This window comes from Rousettus aegyptiacus, unplaced genomic scaffold, assembly GCF_014176215.1.
Source record: "Rousettus aegyptiacus isolate mRouAeg1 unplaced genomic scaffold, mRouAeg1.p scaffold_m13_p_4, whole genome shotgun sequence".
Classification (NCBI taxonomy): domain Eukaryota; kingdom Metazoa; phylum Chordata; class Mammalia; order Chiroptera; family Pteropodidae; genus Rousettus; species Rousettus aegyptiacus.
Window position 1 is genome coordinate 17,741,547 of NW_023416307.1, and position 20,058 is coordinate 17,761,604.

At 36.1% G+C, this 20,058-nt stretch overlaps 2 pseudogenes; both read right to left on the reverse strand.

Annotated features, from left to right (window-relative positions):
• Positions 1–11,904: 11,904 nt before the first annotated feature.
• Positions 11,905–18,366, reverse strand: LOC107517778 (annotated as a pseudogene).
• LOC118601914 lies at positions 16,038–16,153 on the reverse strand (annotated as a pseudogene).
• Positions 18,367–20,058: the final 1,692 nt, after the last annotated feature.

The window sequence follows — 20,058 nt, forward strand, 5'->3', positions numbered from 1 at the left end:
GTTTACAAGTTGTCTATCAGGTATTTATTAGTAGCAACTTTACCAGAACTGTGGAGATTATCCAATCAGAAAGTTTTCATTAGTGGGGGAGTAATGTCCTGTCAGAAGACTCACCTCTCAGAAAGCAATTGTAAAATTTGAACTAATACAAAAAGGCACTGGAGAGTGAACAGAAGCAAACAGGCTTACAACCTCAAGGGAAGGTAGTGGAGTGGTAATAAAGTGAGCACCTACTTCTTGTTTGCCACAACTAGTATTACCACCTCAGCCAGCTACCTGGATGTTAAATATTGCTGCAATCGTTTTTCACAATTAGCCTTTTTTAGGACTTTGCCCAGTGAAGAAATTTTGAGTCAGTTCAAGTAAAGAAAAGCTCTTCGAAATGGACTTTTCCAGGAAACTGCCAGACAGGTGAAGTAGTAATAATTAGCTGGGGATGGGCCTCTTTGGAGTGTGCCAAACCCATTCTGCCCCCTTCAGTGGTTACTCAGCTGCTGGTCTTTAAGATTCCCGTGGAGGTGGGAGAGGAGATGGGAACAGTGCAAGTTAAAAAGCCACAGAGCTCACTCTTCTTGCCAAGACTGCTATTTTTCATAAACACTCCTCAAATTGTCACAATTCATTAATTTCCAGAGTTCTGGGGGGGAAAAAAGCTGGTTTTGATCAGTTTTTCTGATGTTCTGAGTTTTTATGAAGAAATATGTTTTCAGAGGTTTTTATTCTAATGTTCCAGGGTACTTCTTCTCCCATATACTTTCTTTTACTTTGCCCTTTATTCTTTCTTACTTCTAAAACTGCCATTTGCAATATCCTATTATACCATCTAATTTTTTGAATCTATTTATCACACTTACTTTACAGTCCTTGTAAAATAGCTCCATGGTCTAAATCTCCCACATAATCTTTTTTCTAATGACATTTTCCCTGTAATTTAAATTCAGAGTCACATGTGTCTTCTCTTAGGGTAGTTTTTGTTGTATTTCTTTACTTTGTCTGATTCGGTTTACTTGAGTACAGGATAGTATACATAAATTTGAAGAGACCCTATCGAGCTCTGGATGATTTATCTTCACCCAGAGAGTACTTACTTTTAGTACTGGCAGGCAACTCAGTTAGGGGTACTACCAACCCCAAATTCACATTAATCTCCATTAATCTCATCGGTCATTGAAACGACTGGTCTTCTGGTCTTCTCAGCTTGCCTCTCTTAGTATCGATCATTCTACAGATGATCTGGGGCATGGGCAATCAGAGATCCTGTATTTTAGGTTAGCCTCTGCTGGGCTGTCTTATGAGAAGGTACTGAATGGAAGAGGGAGCACCTGACCTCATAGTGGCACTAACAATTTAAGCTCTAAAATTTGGAGGTGAAGGGATTGAGAAATTCTGTGACCGGCTCCTCCTGGAGAGATAACATTTCCCTTGTTTGAGATTAGTAAAGGGGGGTGGGGGGCGGGACATCTTCTTACCTACATCACCTACAGTGGATCTTTTCTCAAACAGCTGGAGTGGTGGTAGAGTAAGTGAATCCTGATTCAAATGTCACATTCTTGGTCTTACCAAGTTTTAGTCAATTACCTTGGATATTTTTTTCTTTTTTTGCTGTATGCTTTAGGACAATTTCTAAAGACATTGATTTTCAAAACAATTATTGTCCATAGATATGCTTGTTTTGCAGAGGAGTGGGTCCACAGAACACCTTAGGCAGCCATTCTGGACAGAGAAGCTTGAGATCTCTCTATATATTCCAGGTAAGTACAGGTCTCTTGAACAATGCAGTGGTTAGGGGTGCCAACCTCTACACAATTGAAAATCTGTGGATAACTTTTGACTCCCCCAAAACTTAACTACTGATAGCTTACTGTTGCCCTGAAGTCTTATCAATAACATAAATAGTCAATTAACACATATTTTGTATGTTACATGTATTATACACTATATTCTTATAATACAGTAAGCTTGAGGAAAGAAAATGGTATTAAGAAAATTATAAAGAAGAGAAAATACATTTACAGTACTGTACACATTTATTGAAAAACATTCACATATAAGTAGATCTATGCAGTTCAAATCCATGTTGTTCAAAGGTTAACCACACTTCTTTATTAGGTATATAGTTGCATATAGAAAATTTGTAAAACACTACCAAACCAACAGATTTTGGGGGAAAAAAAATCTCAAGTTAAAAAAGACAAATCATACAGAGTACAGTCTCTGTTCATCATATAATTCAAATAAAAATCAGAATCATAATAATTTATGTAAAATCCCCAAATGTGTGAAAGTAAAGCAACGGACTTTTAAATAATTCATTGGTCAAGGAAGAGGCATTACTTGAGAAACAAAACAATATTTAGAACCAAATAAAAATAAAACAATAGCATCTCAAAATTTGTAGAGTGGAGATGAAACATTGATTGGAGGGAAATTTATAGCTTTAAGTGCATGTATTAGAAGAGAAGAAAGGTAAGTGATGTAAGCTTCCTCCATTAATACCTTAGAAATAGAAGAGCAAATTAACCCCAAAGTATGGAGGAAGGAAAGAATAAAGAAAAAAACCCTGAAATCAATAAAATGGGAAATAGATAAACAAAATTAAAGATTGATTCAATGAAAAAAACTAGTTAAAGTACTCAGAAAAAAAAAAGAGATGCAATTTACCAATATCAGAAATAAATGAAAGAACATCACCTTAGATGCTCAGACCCACAGGCACAGTGTACAGCTGGCAATGTGCACTCTCAGGTCAATTGGCCTGGCCACCTAACATGTGTGCAAATGTCTAACTGGGGCAGTGCAGTCCACAGTGGGGCTCAGAGGGGTTGACTGGGGCTGGAGCTGAGACCTGAGAGAAAGGAGAGGATCTGCAAGGACACAGCCTAGGGACTGTCATGGGAAGCTGGCTCGCTTCATTCACCCTAAGATGCCACAAACATTAAATCTCCTGTGTGAGCACTGGGACGGAAACTGGGTATTCGACCAGTTAAAATGTCAGCAAATTATTACCAAAAAAGTACACACATAGACATTGCAATAAAGCATAGTATAAGTTAAAGAATTCTTTAAATAAGTCTTTTTGAAAACTGCTGCTGCATCATTGGCAAAGCAAATAATCACGGGCTTTAAAATAGAAAATATAAAGGTAAAGATTGTTGTATTTGTTAGAAAATACCACTATCTCTGTATGGAGCTATGGATGAAACAATTATTAAATGAGAAAGACATTTAAATTATTTTTCTTTTTAATCAAAGATAGAAAACTAGAACTAGACTGCAAAAATAAAATGAATCACATCCAAATGATTAAGCTAACTTCAGTTTCTTATGCAACTTCCACAAGTTGTGGTGATGTCAGAGGAAATGTTAAAATTCTATTGCATAAATGTGCATTTAAAATTAAATTCAGATTTACATGAAACTTATTTGTATGAAGAGTTAAATCTTTTTCTCAAGAGTTAAATTTTCTTTACTAAAAAAAGTTCTGCCATTTCTTTGCAGAGCCTCTCCTTTTTCTTCTCAAAAGATTTAACTCTTCATACAAATAAAACATTTCATTCTATCAAGAATAATCATTTCTAGATGTATTGATGTATTGATTTGTATTTTGAAATAATTGATAAGAAATGATGCATCCCAATGTTGTTACAGTCAATAAAATACTCTTCACAGCTCTTACAGTTGTATAGCAAAATGATCCTTCTCAAAATTAAAAATTATTAAAATTAACTTTGAGCTTGCATTTGCAAAGATTAACTAATTTCACTTTCACTTTAATTATATAAAATGAAAATAAGGTTGCTAAAAGTATAGATTTCGATGAGCTAATGAATTACAAAAAAAGCAAGCCAGAAACATCTTATAATCAATCAAAACATTATATTAATATTATTATTCATTGTGTTATATAACATTACATTGACATATACTTTTGCAATTGGTAACTTTGTTGTTATTCACATACCCAATAACCCCTATTATATTTCATATGTAATCAAATTTTTTTAAAAGAAAAAACATTATGTTTAATATCTTTAACTATACTTTTCCTCCTGCCTTTAGAACAAGCAATCTCATATTTTTAGTTTACACTAGACTCCACAAATTATGTCGCCAGCTCTGATATGCACATTGATATGCAGATCTTGGGTGATATAGGTACACAGGTCAGGAGCTAGACTATTACGATGCTTTCATATGGAGTATATATGCTAGTATATACATATGGTGAACACCAGTGTACCAGTAAGAAAGGTAACAAAGCCGATGGTTCCAAAGATCAAAACATGCGATGAGTTTTTAGCCTTGTGCAAGCATTCCCAGACTTGGCAGACCGTAGCAGTAGTATGACTCAGCTTAAAGCGCTAACTTTGGGAGAGAAAGTTTCTGTTCCCCGAGCCTCTTAGGCAGAGTCTATATCTCCCCGAGGATAGCTTTATTATCTGGGCATGAAGTTAGCAGACCAATCGTCCCCTTCCCATTCCACAACCACTCCTAGTTTTCACAGCAGAATACTTTTTGTGCTATTTTTATGTAAAACTGAAAGGAGGATAAGAATATATGTCTTTTATTACTTGTATTTGTTATTGGTGTTACTTGTGTAAAAACTCACAAGGATGGATCATAAGAAGTTGCTAAAACTGGCGCTCTTCTGAGGACTGGGTTAAGAAAAGGATGGATAAAGATAAAATTGGAGCGAATGGCTGTTCAGGTCCCCTGCTCATTTTTAACTGGATGTTGTATGTCATTGAGTTACATGAGTTCTTTGTATATTTTTATATTAACCCCTTATTAGAGGTATTGTTTGCAAATGTCCTCTCCCATTCAATTGGCTGCCTCTTTATCTTGTTGATGGTTTCTTTTGCTGTGCCGAAGATTTTTAGTTTGATATAGTCCCTTTCATTTATTTTGCTTTTACTTTTCTTGCCTTCGAGATCAGATTCACAAAATCCTCTCTAAGACCAAGGTCCATAAGTTTTGTACCTGTGTTTTCTTCTATACAATTTATCGTTTCAGGACTTATATTTAGGTATTTGATCCATTTTGAATAAATTTTGGTGTAAGGTGACAGATAGCAGTGTAGTTTCATTCTTTTGCACGTGGCTTTCCAATTCTCCCAGCATCATTTCTTGAAGAGGTTTCCTATTCTCCAGTACATTTTTTGGGCTCTTTCATCAAGAATCATTTGTCCACATATGCGGGGGATTGGTTCCGGACTCTCAATTCTGTTCCATTAGTCCGTGTGTCTGTCTGCCAATACCATGCTGTTTTGATTAGTGTCACTTTGTCATATAATTCGAATTCAGGCAAAGTGACACCTCTGGCCTTGCTCTTTTTTCTCAGGAAAGTTTTGCTATTTGGAGTCTTTTATGATTCCACACAAATCTGATGATTTTGTTTTCTATTTCTTTAAAGAATGCCATTGAGATTTGGATTGGGATGGCATTAAATCTGTTCACTGTTTTAGGTCATAAGGTCATTTTTAACTATGTTGATTCTTCCAGTCCTTGAACATGGAATATCTTTCCATTTCTTTGTTCTTATTCAATTTCTTTTAGTAACATGTTGTAATTTTCAGTGTATAGGTCCTTCAGATGCTTTGTTGGGTTTATTCCTGGATATTTTATTTTTCGTTGTCATAGTTGCAAAAGAAATGTTTTTGTTTTTGTTTTTGTTTCCATTTCCTTTTCTGAAAATTCAATGTTAGTGTATAGGAATGCTACAATTTTTGTATTTGTTTCTAATAGTTTTTTAGTGCAGTCTTTAGGGTGTTCTATATAGAGAATCATGTCATCGGCAATAAGCGACAATTGGGCTTCTTCCTTCCCACTTTAGATGCCTTTTATTTCTTTTTCTTGCCAAATTACTCTAGCTAGGACTTCCAACACTCTATGAAATAAGAGTGGTGATAGTGAGCAGCCTTGTCTTATTCCTGATCTTGGAGGGAAGGTTTTACAAATGGCCAACAACATAAGAAAAGATGCTCAACTTTACTAGCTATTAGGGAAAGCAAATCAAAACCAAAATGAGGTAACATCTCATAGCTGTCATCAACAGGACAAGTAATAACAAGTGTTGGAAAGACTGTGGGGGAAAAGGATCTCAATTTGAATTCCATTCCCGTTTCTGGGAATACTATGGAAGACAGCGTGGGAATTCCCCCCAAAATTAAGACTAGAATTACCATAAGACCCAGCAATCCCTCTTCTGGGTATTTACCTCTCCAATTTGAAAACACTTATCCGTAAAGACATCTGCACCCTGGTGTTCATTGTAGCGCTACTCAAGGTGGCTACGACATGGAAACAACCAAAGCGCCCTTCGGTAGATAGTTGGATAAAGAAGATGCGGTGCATGTATACAATGGAATATTAGTCACAAGAAGAGATGAAATACTGCCATTTGTGACAAAATAAATGGATCTCGAGATTATCGTACCAAGCGAAATAAATCAGACAGAAACAGTTGAGAATCATATGATTTCACCTACATGTGGGGTATAACTCTGAAATCAGCAAGTGAACAAGGCAACGCAGAGACTCTCAAACATGGACAACAGTTTAGTGGTTACCAGAGGGAAGAGGGGAGGCAGGGAGGTAGATAAGGGTTAAAGGGGTAAAATATATGGCGACGGAGAAAGTTTAACTTTGGGTGAACACGCAATGCAGTATCATGATGTATTATTGAATTGTACCCTTGAAGCCTATATACTTTTATTAACCAATGTCATCCCAGTACATTTAATAAAAAACGGGAGCAGATATCTCAGTGTATACTATTTATATTGCTTTCATTTTTGAACTATATACATGTATTACTATTCAAAAAAGTAAAATTTATTTAGAACTATTTTGATAGAAAATAGAAAAACGGAGTGGGTGACATAAATAGGTAGTGAGCTTTCCATTCCTGTTGAGCCCGTTGAGATCAAAGGTTTTTTCTCATCTGAACTCTAGCAAATCCACCAAACATCTTTCTCATTACAGTTAAAAGTTTAGATAGATCGATAGATGATAGATAGATAGATAGATAGATAGATAGATAGATAGATAGATAAATGATAGAGAGAGGAAGTGAGAGAAGGGGGAGAGGAGAAGGGAGAGGAGAAAGGAGAGAGAGAAGGTTAATTTTGTAGTGAGAGAGAGGCAATAAACTGGATCAGGTTCTCAGTGAGGCAGCCATAACAGAGATAAGAGAGAGGCATTCTTCCATTGACACTAACCACACCTCACGTGCACTTTATGCGGCATTTTTCAGTCAGGTAACTTAGAGTATATTTTTATGAAAACTTACTTGCATGTCCATAGCATGTATTCCAAATCCAATAGTAATGCTAAATGTTGCAGTTACCCGTAGAGTAGTTCTACATGGCTTCTAAATTTTGTATGAAAATTTAGGACTGCACATAAGTAGAAAAAAGTCTTAAAAATATCACTTGTTTTGTTTTTGTATGTTTTTCACTTTACTGCTCCTGAAAGAAATCATTTTAGAAATATGACCTAAATGCCACCTTGGTAATATTTTAAGTAGTCTGTTTTGAGATAATTCAGAAACACAATGAAGAAGTCAGCAAGACTTCATAATAGGAAGACAAAGGCACGTAAAATTAGAGGAAGAAAAAAACCCTAGCGTTCTAGAAAATTGGCCTTTCTTAGTTAATGAATCATTTCACTTACCAAATATGATGCTGTCAACAGCATTCAACAGCATTATTTCCACCGTGCCTCAACATTATCTGGGAGTGGTATATAAATGTAATATGCTGTGAGGACTCCCAATATCACAAAGTAAAAGGATTTTTCCCCCATAATGTAACTCTTCTATTTCCTCAGCGAGACAGTATAAGATTTATTTCAATGCCTGCAACTACATAGACATTGGGCAAGCCCCACCAGAACGATTGTCTAACTTCCCAGCCATAGAGTTTCCTCATTAGCCCTACAGACTTCATATGGTAACTATTAACAAACAGTGTTGCTGATAAAAGCTCAAGTACCAGCATGCGCTTTGTAAAAGAGAACGCTCGCCTCTGGCAAATTCTATCAAATCTGTCAGCACTGAACATCTTCAGAGAGCCACTGGATAAATATTCGTGAAACGCCGACTTGGAGAAGAGTATACTGATTCTCAAATATTCTGGAAACTATAGTAGAAGCGAATTCCCGCTCAAGAGAGGAAAGCGAACATACTGAAATATAGGTTTTGAAGTATTTTAATGATATAGCCTTAGTTTTGTTATATTCTTATTAAAGGCCAACAATTATATGCAAATTGAATATCTTAAGTGCTATGTAGTGATTGGAGTAGTTTGGAGTGAATAATGAAATAGCTTGTTGCAAGCGTCGCTTCGAGTCATCTTAGAAATATCCACCGTTTAGTAGACCGAACAAAGATAAAGGAACTTGTAAAATAAAAGACTCTGAAGTAGACTTTGTGATTCCATTTTTTAAAGTTCATTTCTCGGTTTAATATGTAGCTTCTGGGTCTTTCAGTTTTTATCCTGGTTAATATATAACCTCGATTAATATGTTGTTAAATAACTCTGCTGAATCGTCTGAAAAATGTAGAGGGCTTAGGTGTGTCCTTCAGCTGATTCTGCTGACTTTAACATATGATATTTTTTGTCACTGTTCTACTTTCTTAGGAAAGCGAGGAAAATAATGTGGGTATCCACCTTTTTCTATGTTGTCAAGAGAATTCCTGCATGAAGGATCAATGGTATAAAAGGAAAATTTTCAACTGAAAGTGCTACTCTTCTAGAAGAGAATGAAATTTTCATGTTATGTTTTACTACAACACTCCTGACACTAATGCTTTTAGAAATCCATGACCTTCAAGAAACCGACCTGAATCCAACTGAAGATTCTCTCCCGACTAATGATCAATAGGACTTGATTTAATCTATTGTGTGCAGACATAGGGATTCATCTGTACTACATGGAGTTTTAATAATGACCACAGTCGATTTGGATCATGTCCCTTCACTTTTAAGATTTAGAATGTTTTCCTACTCAGGAAATGGCTCAACGAATTTCTTGTCTGGTGCATCTACTCTGCTAGGCAATGAACTCAGTGTTGGGTAGATATAGATAATAGATAGATAGATAGATAGATAGATAGATAGATAGATAGATAGATATAGATAGATACATAGATAGATAGATAGATAGATAGATAGATAGATAGATAGATAGATAGATAGATATAGATAAATCTGTAGTCTTTATTTTATTATTTGACAGTCGAGAGAAGGCACTGGACAGAAATAAATGGCAGCTTAAGGCGCAGGGGAAAATGTTCGAAGATCACCTGTCACATTTCTCTCTATTCTTTCTCTCCTTTATTTTGCCTTGTTCAACACAGTTTCCTTTAAAAGATATACTATAATTTAAAGAACAGTAAAGATCAGTAATATCACAGTAATTAATAAAATAGAAATTGCGGGCTCTAATTTTCTTATCGAAAAGCAAACCTCTCTCAGATAAAAACAGATACGTGAAAATTAAACTTCATTAATATGTTTAAAATATTCTTGAGGAAGCTTCCTACTGTTTTACAGAGTAGGTTTAATAGTTTCCATACCCACCAACAGTATACCTAGGTTTCTCTCTCTCCCATTATTTATGAGTATGTGTTACCTCTTATCTTTTTGATAATAGCCATCCTGCAAGGTGTCAGGTGATTTCTCATCGTCGTTTTCATGTGCATTTCCCAGATGATTAGTGATGTCAAGCACCTTTTCATGTACCTGTTGGCCATTCCTATGCCTGCTTTGGAAAACTGTCTCTTCAGATTCTTTGTTTATTTTTTAATAGGGTTATTTGTTTTTTTGCTAATGAACTATTTGAGTTCCCTGCATATTTTGGATGCCAACTCCTTACCGAATATGCGGTTCGCATGTTTTCTTCATTCCACTAGTTACCTTTTCATTTTGTTGATGGTTGGTTTTCTTTGCTGTGCAGAGCTTTTAAGTTGGATGTAGCCCCACTTGTTTCTTCTTGCTCTTGCTGTCGAAGCCAAAAAATTATTTCTGAAACTAATGTCAAGATATCTGTGCTTTCATGTTTATTGTAGCATTTTTCACCGGTAGCCAGGGGATGAACACAACCTAAGTGTCTGCCAACAAACAAATGCATCAAAAAACTTTGAGATATATGTATATGAGATAGATATTTAACATATAATGTGTAATGTATAATATATAATATCAATCTATTTATATCTTACCCAGTCTTTATAAAAGAAGGAAATCTAGTCATTTGAAACAAAATGGATGAACCTAGAGAGCGTTATACCGAGTGATATAAGGCTGATAATGGCTCATTTCTCACTTACGTGTGACACGTATTTTTTTAAAAAGTCAAGCTCATAGAAACAGAGAGCAGAAAAGTGGTTGCCAACAGTTGGGGAAAATAGGGTGAGGTCAGTAAAAGAATACAACCTTTAAGTTTTAGAAAAGATGAATAAGGTCTGAGGACCTACTGTTTAGCACGGTGACTATAGTTGATAATGCCGCTTTGTAAGATTTAAATTTCTTCAGAGAGTAGAAATAAAAATAGTGGCGCGTTAGAGCACACCGCAACTCGCTGTAAAAACATTGACACGGGATCTTGTTGATGAACCAAATTTTTGACCTTTTTTGATATTCAATTTCACTCCTATGCAAACAGACTTTCAGATAGGCAATGTGTATAACTTCCAATCTTGCAGGCACAAATAAGTTTCCAAAATGTCCATGAAAATATGTTAAAATTTAATTAAGAATTAAAATCCGAGATCTTATTATCTGTGATCCAATTAAGTGGTAAGATTAAAATATGTTTCCAATAGCAAATTAAGGCTTTCCTCACAGGATCAGATAATGGTTGTGATTTGAGAGTATATGATCCTCATTGAATTCATCTCAACATTTCAAGTAATACGTATCTTTCTTTCGAAGAATGCGGAAATCTGCTCATGAACCTGAAACGTCATTGGGGACGCTGTAAAAGATCTCAGAGAGAAAACCGGTGTGACAGTGGTTGCATTTACTCCCCTCGAACCTCTCACCCCGATTAGGAAAAATAGCTTGACTCCAAGCGATGTACTTATCAACTGGGCTCTCGGTTGTTGATAGACCAGTGAAATTTAACTCAAATGATATTGCTGCAGAAAGACACAAGGCCAACACTGACGTGAGTCAGGACGCGTGCCCATAAAGCAGTAGAGATATGGCAAGTGTTAATATTGCAACGCAGTGCCTCAACCCGGCAGGGTCACCGGTTGTGCAAGGGGAAGCAGGAAAAAATTGTGAATGAATATGTGGACGAAGCAGCTACCTCTTTCACAGACTGGCCCACATGGCTGCAGGGCGGGGAGCACATACGATCTTGGGGAACTTCTCTCTCACAGTCAGGATTTTCAGCTACAGTCACGCTTCAGTTTCTGAGTGTCGAGACTGAATGCTTGTACAAGGCTATAGCTGAGGTCACCACCCTTCGTTGTAATTCCCTCGGTATGGCAAGCCTTGTGGCTCGCAACACATTATAATTGCAATGGGGTTTATAAGATGAGTCCACATCTATGCCTCACTGGAGAGAGGATCGAAACAGGCTCAGCTCCGATCCATGCACCCATACATTTACAGATATATCTCTATTCATATCACTGTGACTCCTCCTGCTTTTTCATGAAATATTCAAATAAACACAGTACAATTGTACATCAGTGTTTAGAAAAAGTCGTCTGTATGAAATCAGTCTGTCGACACCGACCAGACTCTATTTTTATATCATACTGGAAATAATTTGCACACTTGACACTACAATACGATGATAGCTTTTATGATGCAACAGTTCGAGTAACATGTAATCCTGGCTAAGAAAATACAGCTGTGTTTATCACAAAATATTTTACGTAGTTTTCACATTTAAATTCATTAAAATCAAATAAAATTTTTAAGATTTAGTTTCTTAGTCACGATAGCCACATTTCAGGTGTTCAATAATCACTTTTGGTTAGCAGCTACTATGCCGAAACACACAAACGTTAGTTTCTGAGTTCTGATTCCCTGTTTGCTGTAAATGTTAATCAAAAGTTTCTGAGATTCCTGAGATCCGAAGTTTCAATTAGAAATAGATTGATTTAATGATGGTATTTCAGATTCTAAAAGATATCAATTATACATTCAGAAAATTTTCATAGGATTTACCTATCAGCAAAGTGGATATTATTCTTTTCAAGAATAGATGCTTTGCTTTCCTCAATAATATCAAGTCTGTTTGCACTCTTCAGCAAGATTAAGTTCACAAATGATTCGAATACTGTCTGATTTTGCCTGTGTTGGAACTTTGAACCTGAACATTATCACTTAGGATTTTGAAGTCATTCAATCCTTTGCTTCCCTTTGCCTCAAATATTCTCAAAAGTGTTGCATTCTCACTATCTTTTTAACCTCTCCTGGTTTCCTGTTATTTTCTTTAAGTATCTTTAGTGAGGTTGCATTTATGCGCAGTAAAATTCATCAGTTCAAAACACAGACTTCAAGTTTGACAAATGGATACACTATTATAAGAACCGCTGAAGTTAATTCCCTACCTGAACCTACAGCAGGAGGCAACCACTTATTTGTTTTCTGTCCCGACAGATTTGCCTTATCCAGATGTCACATATAAATGGAATCATGTGGTATGTATTCTTTTTTATTTGGCTTCTTTGTATTACACCTTTGAAAATCACCCACGTTGTTGCATGTACAGGTGGTTGCATGTTGTCATATGTATTAGTACTCATTCCTTTACATCATTCAGTAGTATTTCATCACAAAGGTATCAAAATGTGTTTATCTATTTACCAGGTGATGTGATGAATAGTTGGATGGTTACCAAATTTATCATAATTACTAAAACTGTTTGGAACGTATATACAAATATGTGAGAGGGTGTATGTGTTTTTATACGTGTTTTTGCAAATGGAATTTCTGGGTCATACGGTATGGAGAAAATGCATTTTTTAATGATTAACGATGTTGATATTTTTCATGTACTTCTTGGCCATCTAAATATCTTTTTGAATGAGGTAGCCGCTCATACATTGTGTCCAGTTTTTTCCTTGTATAGTTTGTCTTCTTATTATAGATTTTTTTATGTACTCTAAACTCAAATTCATCACCACATATATATTTCATGAATATTTTCTCTTAGTCTGTGCCTTGTCTTTTCATTGTCTAGATAGTGTCTTTCAAAGAACAAAAAGTTTACATTTTTATAAAGCCCAATTTATCTATTTTTCTTTTATATCTGGTGCCGTTTTCTGTCCCATGCACTAAAAAAATCTTTGCCTCACAAAAGTTCACAAAAATGTTTCTGTTCTGTCTTGTCCTAGAAGTTTAAAATTTAGGGGTTTTCTTATATAACTGATTAATTTTGTGTTAATTTTTGTCTATGATGTAAAGTAAACGTCAAGGTTAAGGATTTTTATATAAATATTCAAATGTTCAAGCACCGTTTAAAAATATTATACATTTAGGATTGAATTACTGTGGCAACTTTGTCTCAAAAATGGCTCTATACATATGAGCTGACCTCTGGATTCTGTGGTATTATCTATTTGCCTAACCTTTTTGAAATATCATACTACCTTGATTGCAATAGCTTTATATTGTCTTGAATGTATAGTAAGTGCTCAAAACAAAATCATTTTCTTTTGATATCCATTTTCTTTCCATGCATGTTTTAGAATAAACATGACATAAAAAAAAAAAGACTGTTACCCATTTCTTATTTACAGCCCTTGTTTTCTGATTGCCTAATAGTTATCACTGTTGATAAGAAAATTTTAAACAAATACATCTGCCTTGTGAAATGTCAAACCTTCTACCGGCACAAATTTTAAACTCTTCCTTAGAGGTACTAATATGAATTGAGTGCCAACTGTTTTTTTTTTTTAATTTTGCCTCAATATTATGCCATCTGTCTACTACTTTAGAATTCCCTTCTTCATGTGTACCAATGATCTCTTAGGCATTTTAATAGCAATAAAAAAATATTAGGAAACGTAGGTATTCTCTAAGGCACAGAAGTGAGTAAACAACAAAATAAGGATTAAATAGAGAAGAATTCATTGGCTTAAAAAAACACAAACATAACTTTTTGTTTCTCACTAATTCGTTTTCTAGACTGAGACATATCAATTTTTATGATCCACTGCTGAGATTTTTACTATAGATTTTCACTTAGCCAAATCATATACTGATTTTCTATTCTACTTGAAATTCTTAATCCTGGAAAGTAAACTATTCCATGGAATCCATCCTCAACATGGTTATGGGTCACTCTAACTCCAGCATTCTGAAGTCGGACGACATCCATGATTCCATCATCTCTTACATCATGTTGACAGGTAATGACATAGGTAAAGGTAAGGTATGCAATTTGTTGTCATCAGCTAACAAGGGGGCTGCCCTCACATCTAGAAACCCTGGACATACCATGAGTTGGACCGTTAAACATGTCCTTTCTTAAACTTCTCAGGGAGCAAAGAACTCCAATTCACAAATTTTAATAAATGGCTTGATTCCACTGGTACATATTGATTGAAAAGCATGGCTTTTTCAAGTGATTTGTCTGTGGTAAAGTATTCACTCCAAAATCTGACCAATAATGATCTGGGCAGAGTTGGAAAATATGAGTTTTCCCGACATGATGGTAAATCCACATCAAGAGGCTGAAGGCCAGGATAAATTAAAGACTGGATCTTGAGTTTGATCTTGACATCTGGGTCATCTATAAGCTGAAAGAAATTTAAAGTAAGTTGTTGAAATTAGACCTTTTATTTAAAATATATGTTTTCCTTTAAATACAATAAGTTGATATGCAATAAATTCAAAATCTCAAAAAGATAATTAGAAACAAGAAATATCTCAAAGGACTTTTCAGATTTTAATATTATATCTAAGACTAGGTATCTATATTTAAATACCGTGAATGTAAACAAAAAGATTTGTATTACTCTCTTCATGGGTAGGAGAAGAGACCAACTAATCTGTGATTAAAAAGCAAAGTACCTACTCTTACAGCCAAGAATGTCAATCAGAACAGATTTTTTAGAGCAAAAAATGTATATATACATATATATACTTATAGCAATGAATATTGACAGTTAAGGGAAAGACCATGTAATTAGAAATTCTAATTTGGCTCTGACACTAAATAGATGAATCCTGGGCAAAATTCTAATTCATTATAATATTTATATGTTTTAAATATTCAAATTACACTAGTTCAGTAAGATAAACTTACTTATAAATTAATAAGTACATATTTGAGGTATACTAAAAGTTTGCTATTAATAGAGTACATGACCAAAAATATTTAGGAATCAGTAATATTGAGCATTATAGTTTAGCTAATGTTTTTATGCTCATTTACTTGGCCCTGCAAGTTGGAATGACCCACTTTGTCTCATAGATAAGCTTCTCAAAGTCGGGTCCCTGGGACACCAGCATCTACTTCACTTGAGGATTTGTTAGAAATGCAAATTCTTAGGCCCTAGACCAGACTCACTGAATTGGGTGGGGGAGGAACTAGCAATTTTTGTTTTAACTAGTCTTTCAGTGATTCTGATGCACGTAAAAATTAGAGATCCACAGGTGTAGGTCATAAGTAGTCATTATTGGAGCCATATGTACTCTAATGATTCTCATAGTAAAGCCTAATAGCTATATTTAAATCTATTTCTGAAAACTTCACATAGAGTTAAAGAAAGTAGAACCCTCTGACATTCTTTTCTTTGGTGTAAATATGACATTTCACACACACACACACACACACACACACACACACACACACCCCTGCACACTAGCAAAAGCAAATAAATATCAGCAAATTAAACCCAACAATGTATAAAAATAATTATAAGCCACAAGCAAGTGGGATCTATTCCAGGTGTGAAAGGCAGGTTCAACATTCTTTTATTTGTTTGTTTGTTTGTTCGTTTATATATTTTAGGCAAGGCACCTCATGGTTGACCTCACAGATTGCAAGGACCTTGTCAGCTTACAATCCCTACAGCACCTGGTCTTCTGAGGTGGTCTCCCATCCAAGTACTAACCAGGTCCCACCCTGCTTAGTCGAGATCAGATGGGATCGGGCTTGTTCAGAGTAGCATGGCCGTAGACTAGGTTGGTTCAACATTCAAAAACCACATGATCCAGCAATTGCACTTCTGGGTATTTCCCAATTGAGTCGAAGTTTATGTCCAAAACTGGAAGCAATCAAGATGTTTTTCAAGAGGTGAATGAATGAAAACACTGTGGCATATGCGTACAATGGAATGTTATTCACAGATAAAAATACATGAGCCATTCAACCATGAAAACACAGAGATCAGTTTTACGTCACATTCCAAAGTGAACACAGATTGTTTGGATGCATACTGTATGAAACCAACTATATGACAGTCTGGAAAAGGCAAAACTATGGAGACATGAAGAATATCATTGGTTGCCAGGAATTTGGGGAGAGAAGGTAGAGAGATTTTTAAGGGTGGTGGAACTCCCTTTTTTTTAATCCCCATATGAGATAACATTCACAGGGATTAGGATTTAGATACCTTTTGGAAGGCTTTTTTTTCTTCTTTCCATATTTTTAGTCAAGTTTTGTTTTCGAAAAGGCAACAGATCAACTTTATAATGAATTGTATTTCAATCTAATCTAAATATGTGCTCAATGATGGAGTCCATCTGAGTATGAAGTAAGAAAGTTTTTTAAAAAACATCCGCAAATAGATCATCTAGAAATACCAAAACAATAAATCACTTTTCCAAGCCTTTGTTGAGTGGAATCATGAACTAAAACTGAATATTTCTTGTTCTGAAAACGAGTGTAGTACATTAGTATGAATCCTGGGAATCAAGCATAATCAGATGAATCGAGTTAAGAAGTTAAAGATGTAGCAAGAAATGTGCATGTATACTTGTGAGTGAGTGCGATGGGTGGAGTGAAAACCTATAAGCCAGTTGACCTAAGAGCAGCTGATAGCTAACTTGTTCATTTCAGACCAGACATTATGGCAAACCTATCTTTTTTTCAGAAGGCTGTCTGTAAACCACATACTTTTTTTTTTTAATGTAGAAAGAAAATAACTATGTGTAAAGAGCTATTTTTCTTCAGCTCAATTTCAGTATCCAAAGGATTAAAAAAGTATCCATAATTATCACAAATGAAGACAATATGAATGGCATTGGAATCACTTTTTTTTCCATTGAGGTTTGTAAATTCTATATAGAAGTTTGATACTATGAGAAATGATATTTTCAGAGTTCTGAATGAATGTTCTTTAAAGTCTTTTAAAGTATTTTTTTTTAAGTTGTAAAAATGTATTTTTCATGATACTGATTTGGGTTCCTGTTCTTTTTCATCAGTTAGGACACTGGCTACCAGTTCTAATTAGAGGGTGGGGGAACTCTTGGAAATCTTTTCATTTTAACGGCACGTTTAGCAGACATAACTGATGTGCAAGCAAACCATAAAACGTACAGCTCTCCCCAAAGGATGTTGTTAATTGTCCCACTGTCAACATTTTTCACAGTGATTCCTGATGAATAATTCTTTTGACCTTCTGAGCATTAGTGTACAGTCTCACTAACATGTCGTTTCACATCCTTGGGTAGGAAGGTGAGCTCACAGCTAGAGAAAAGATGGAAGAGTTTAAGTTTTAATTCTTGAAAAACCTCACATCCTTCTGACCAGGCAAGGACTTTTTTGGAGGGGGGTGGGGCAACTCAAAACTCTGACAGAAATGTCTTCTAAAGTAGCCTAGCCTGCCCTCATTTATTTATTTAGTTAATTTGCTCTCAAAACATTTCTGGAAGGGGGACATTTCAAAGGAGCCACTGCTGGACGGCTGCCATTGCAGTGTCCAGCGCCGGGCACCTGGCTCTCCTGTTCCAGGACTTTATCCAGGTACTGGTGACGGTTCACATGCCACCAGGTTTGTTTTACTGGGCTATGCTCCCAAAGTTGGTTGCCTTTTATGTGGTAGATTTGAGTATTGTGTCAAGCCATTAAGTATGGGAACATCCAACCAAAATTATTCTGTTCTAATTTCGTTATCGGCAGTCGTAAGGAAGACCTGATTACATCTCTTCCAAAAAGAAATAGGGATGCAGAACTTGAGAATCAGGGTAAATATTCTCTAGGTACCAAGAGAAAGATCTGCGGTATAGTTTGTGGCTTAACAGTGTCTTGTTGAGATATCTCTAAAATCTACCTTTGTAACACCTGGAGAAATGACACAGAAGAAATTCTCAACACCTGTCAACTTTCTTTCACTCCACTCCTCTTTGGAGAATAGGGTATCAGCAAGAATCGAGCTTCCAGTTGAATACATCATCGGTCATATAATAGCCTGCCATGTACTCAAGGATCCTTGATAATCACATCAATAATAAGACACCATTGTTCTGTCATGTTTGATCCTGATTCAGGGAGGCTCCGCCCAGCCCACTGTACACTCACACCATGAAGATGGTCGCTTACCTTTTAGAAGCAATAGCTCCTTTTCAATTTAGCTATGATCACTGCAGAATGTTATTCCATCTGGATCACATGAACTAGGACTTAATTTTTTCATGTGACCCTCTAGAGATCTCTCCAAAAAGTCTCTTGTCGACATCAGTCACCAGAACAATTTCTTCTAGTGTGTGCCTTAGTGATCGATTAATGACACTATGGACAGGATGGTTTTCAGAAGCATGCCCTAAGCCTCTTCACGAGAAGCAATCACCAACCCTATTGTAGGAAGATTATCTGGATACAACTTTGTTTGGCATCATCCCCACCAAGAAGTCCTCTCTCCTTTCTGTCGGGAGCCGTTTTGAGGCAGGATTAAACTGCCAGTAAAGCATGGAATTTTGCAGAGTTGGCAAACTGTGCAGTCTGCTGACTCAGGAGGAAGTGCACCTGGCTTGGGGCGAGGAGCTACAAAGTTTCAGTGATTGTTTGTTACTTAGATGTGTTTTGTTTCTTACGCACTCTGTAGGGTATAAATACCCTGTGCTAAATAAACTCGGGGCTGCTACAGTATTCACTGTAGCACTCCTGAATCTATCTCTTGCCTCTGTCTTTTTCTTAATCCTCACTCCCGGTCTCGGGTGCTATTCGACCTGGGCTGGCTGACTCTGGCACCTTTCTTCACATTTATTCTGATCACTGAAGTAAAGTAGCAGGAGTAGACCAAAAGTCAAGGAGATGGCTGGGTCTACCTTGCAACAGGAAATTATGTTCATGGTATTTTGATTCAAATGTAAAATTTGTATATTTAAATATACACATATATGCAAACATATATAAAGAAGCATGAAAAATATATAAATAAGCCAATATCATCACTGAAAGTTCTTTCACTTGCACCTGGGGTGCCATTAGCCACTGCTGGAGGTTTCCCCCCCAGGCAGGTGGTCAGGCCTGGCCCGAGTCCTGCCTCCTCTGAGCTTGCCCAACTTCAGCTGCCTACAGAGGCCTGGGAGCAGTTCTCAAAGTGCCAATGGTGGCCTGTGTGACTGCACAGCAAAGCTACCAAGCTGCCTCTTTTTCATGCTACCATGGTAATTACATGGAGGGCAGCATTTTGTTATATTCGAGTCCATTTATGAATCTGAAGCATTCAAGCTACTGTTCAGTGTGCTGTATGTTCTGATTTCATTTAAACTCGGTGAGAAAATTTGCTTTCAAATGTATGACTGTACTTTTCGCTTGATTGTTTTGTTTCATCGCAAACCACATTCTGTTCGCTAATATTACCCCAGCTTGGACCCGACGAGGCACTCCTCAGACCCAAGTGCTGAGCACTGCACAACTTTGAAAAGGCATTGGTCGGTATAGTCTTTCCTACTAGTTTTATTCATAAGACTTGTCACAAAGTGTGGCATGCACAGCAGGACCAAATATATACGATTTTATATCCCATCGCCTTTCGGACTATTCATCATTCTACTTTCTTTTATTAATGTGAATATTTGTGCGTATATCTATCATGAAATATGTAAAGTATTTCCATAGAATTTAAAGGAAAATATTAAGC